Source organism: Chaetura pelagica, unplaced genomic scaffold, assembly GCF_000747805.2.
Source record: "Chaetura pelagica isolate M959 unplaced genomic scaffold, ChaPel_1.0 scaffold40, whole genome shotgun sequence".
Lineage (NCBI taxonomy): Eukaryota > Metazoa > Chordata > Aves > Apodiformes > Apodidae > Chaetura > Chaetura pelagica.
The window spans coordinates 1,523,386-1,527,118 of NW_009952160.1; positions in this window are offsets into that span (position 1 = coordinate 1,523,386).

Consider the following 3,733-nt stretch of genomic DNA (forward strand, 5'->3'; position numbering starts at 1 on the left):
CCCCCCACAGATCTGTAGTTTTCTGGGTCATCCTTGTTGCCCATTTTGAAAACTGGAGTGACACTGCCTTTCTTTCAGTCCTCAGGCACCTCTCCTGTTTTCCATGACCTTTTGAAAAGGATGGAGAGTGGCAGAGCAACAACATCAGCCAATTCTCCTAGCACTTGTGGGTGCATCCCATTGGTGCCCCTGGATTTGTGTATATTTAGTTTGCCTAACTGATCTCTAACCCAATCCTTATTGATCAGTCGAGCATCTTCTCTCCTCCAGGCTTTTCTCTCTTACATCCAGGGTCTGGGATTCATGGGGGCTTAGAAAAGCCCCCCTCTTAGTAAAGACTGCAACAAAGAAGGCATTCAGTAACTGCTTTCTCTGCATCCTCTGTTACCGAGGCTCCCACCTCATTTAGCAGTGGGCCCATATTTTCCCTATTCTTCCTTAGCGCTGATGTTTTTGATAAAGCCCTTCTTGTTCTCTTTTACTTCCTTTGCTAGGTTTAGTTCTAAGAGGGCTTTGGCCTTCTTTGTTGCCTTCCTACATAGACTGATGATGTTCCTGTAGTTCTCCCACGTGACAAGTCCCTTCTTCCACAAACTGTGAACTTCTGTCTTCCACGTGACATTTTTCAGGAGCTCCTTGCTTACCCATGCAGATCTCCTTCCTCCTCCAACCAATTTTTTACTCAAAGGAAAGCATGTATCTTGAGCTTGGAGGAAGTGACATTTCAATATTAACCAGATGTCTTGGGCCCCCCTACCTTCTAGAGTCTTAGCCCACAGGCTTGGTCATTGAAGAAGACAGAGTTAACCTTCCAGAAGTCCAGGGTTGCAATTCTACTACTGATGTGCTTCTTCCTTGTAAAATACTTAACTCTACCATGTCATGATCATTACCACCACATCCCCAACCAGACTTTCTTTATTTGTTAATAGGAGGTCAGGCAGTGCACTTCTTCTCATTGGCTCTTCCACTGCCTGCATTATTAAGTTATCATCAATGCTCTTCAGGAATCTTCTTGATTGAGCATGCCTATCTGTGTGGGCTTTCCAACAAATATCAGGGTGACTGAAGTCACCCATAAGCACTAAGGCGTGTGATCTGGGGGCTACTTCCAGCTGACTGTAGGACTCATCAGCATCTTCCTGGTTTGGTGGTCTGTACTAGACACCCACAAGAGTTTTGCTATCATTTGCATGTCCCTTAATTCTTAGCCACAACCTTTCAACACGTTCTTCCTCCCTGCCTGGGTAGACCTCAGTGTGTCGCAGTTGCTCTTGCACAAAGAGCAACTCCACCACCTCACCTTGTTGGTCTATCTTTTCTAGAGAGTTCATAGCCATCCATGCATCATTCCAGTCTGGGAAGCTGTCCCACCATGTCTCAGTAACTGTAATTTTATCAGAGCCCTGCAACCTAACACAGATCTCCAACTCCTTCTGCTTATTCTGTGTGTGTTGGTGTCTAAGCATTTCAGAGAGAGAGCTGAGCATTTAGTTTTCATCCTTGAGGGGGTGGTAGGCCGTCTGATTTTCAAAAATGCTAGTACACTGCCCTATAAGTGCTGGGCTACTTACACCCAGAGGCCTCAAAAGCATATCCAGGTGCATCCCCCTCCCCCTTCCAACCTAATTTAAAGCCTTGCCGGTCAGCCCTGCAATCTCTTGCACAAAGACTCTCCACCCCCTTTGAGAAGTATGTTTCCCATGTGCCAGCAAGCCTGGTCCTATATAGGCCATCCTATTGTCAAAAAAACCAACACTTTTGCAGTGACAGCAGCTACAAAGCTGCCTATTAACAGACTGTATTCACCTTCTCATTCTTGTGCCATTGTCTGCAACTGGAAGAAGAGACAAAAGGATAACCTGTGCCCCAGAATCTCTCATCACTTGTCCCAGTGTTCTGAAGTCTTTTGATTGATCATAGACTGCAAGTCTCAGGTTGCTGTCCACCTACATGGAAGATCAATAGTGAATAATAATCTGAGAACTTGTACTAAACTAGGAAGTTTCCTAGTGGCATCTTTAACCCCAACTCTGGGGAGACAGCATAGTTCTCTGTTAGGAGGGTCTACACAGCATATTGGATTCTCTGTTCCCCTCAGAAGGGAGTAACATACAACTATAACCCTTCTTTTCTTCCTTGTGGATGTTATTGTAATGTGGGTGGTAAGTCTTTCAGACTGTGGACATACTTTTGGTATAGGCTGCCCAACGTCTGCGTCTTCGTTTGGTTGGTCTTTCTCAACTAGAGCCTCATATCTGTTTTTCAGTGGCATCTGGGGGGAGGAGTGGTTAGTCTGTTGCCATGACCACAAACTTTATTCCATTCACTCCCCTCATCCAGACTGCTGCCTCTAGTCTGGCAGGGCCAGGATGCAGGTGCTCCCTAATCCTGCATACTTTCTGATGGGTGCTCTCATTTCTGTTTCACAGAGAGCAGAGCCTGACTCCACCAGTCTATCTCGTTTTCAGCTTCCCTGTTGCTCCTTAGCCTTTAAACTTCTTGCCACCCTGCTGCTCAGCAGAGGAGACCGTCCACCTGCATGCAGTGCACACATCAGTTGTCACAACTGCCAGTTGCTGCCAGCGAAAGGCTTGGACACTCCCTGCAGCCTGTGGCTGGCACAGCTGCATGTTTCCATGGGTTCTCTGGCTGGCTTCCCACATCCACCCCGATTCATGCTGAGGACATGGCCTTCTGCTGGGTGGAGGCCATAGTAGATGTCTTCCCAAGAGGGTGACAACCACCAGTAGGGCTCACCTGTTGAGCAGGCAGAGCTGCTGTTCCTCCCCTTGTGCTCAACCAAGTGCCTGGCACACTGCTTCTCTGCAATGGCCACTTTTAAATTTCCTGCGGTTGCCCCAGCAGTGCCGCCAGCCACGTCAGCCTCTCAATTCTCTGGTGAGAGCTGCCTCTCCTTGATTCCTTTTGGGTCTTCCCGCTCTCCCTCACTTTCCTAGCTCTGGGAATACCCCTGTCTGTCTCAATCTAGCACACTTATTTTTAAGGCACAGCATTCACCAATGCCACTGCCTCTCTTGGTAATGGTTATGATAAATAATGAAAAAAAGATGATAAAAAGATTATAGACTTCTTAAGGTTGTTGTTGAAATTTATATTTGATGAGTAGAACCAATGGAGCCAGAATATGTTGCAAATAACCTCTGCTTTTTCATTTGTTCAATGGCTGAGATGTGGAACTGATGGGAATCAGATAATGTCTCCATACTGTCATGTTCTGAAAGCCACTTCACACACAGTTGGTCTTGCATTGTCATCAAAGCACCCCATGAGGGGTAATGTATGGGCATGTGCTGCTGGTACAGCCTGCGCAAACCTCTGGAACAGTTGTGTGTTGCATGGAATGTCATCAGCATTTTTAAGTCCATTGGTGTCATAGATCACCTCTTGAGCAGCTGATTCTCTCAAATACGTGATCAGCCTCTCAAGGTTGGCTGCTTGAGTGCCATGCAATGTCACCCTTATTGGGGGGGGTATCTCTCCCTCACAGCTGAAAGAAGTAGGTCCCACAGGGTGGTAATTCCTGTCTTACTACTAAATGCTCTAACAATACCAGCATCTCTGGCCAGGGATCCCAGCTGCTTGGCTTCTCTCTCATCCATGTTATAAGTTTTGGCCCTACTATCAAAGCATCAGAGCAACCAAGGAAGAATTCCCTTACTATCAATGCAAGTGAAGTACTTTCTCATGAGATGCAGTTCCTTCATAGAGA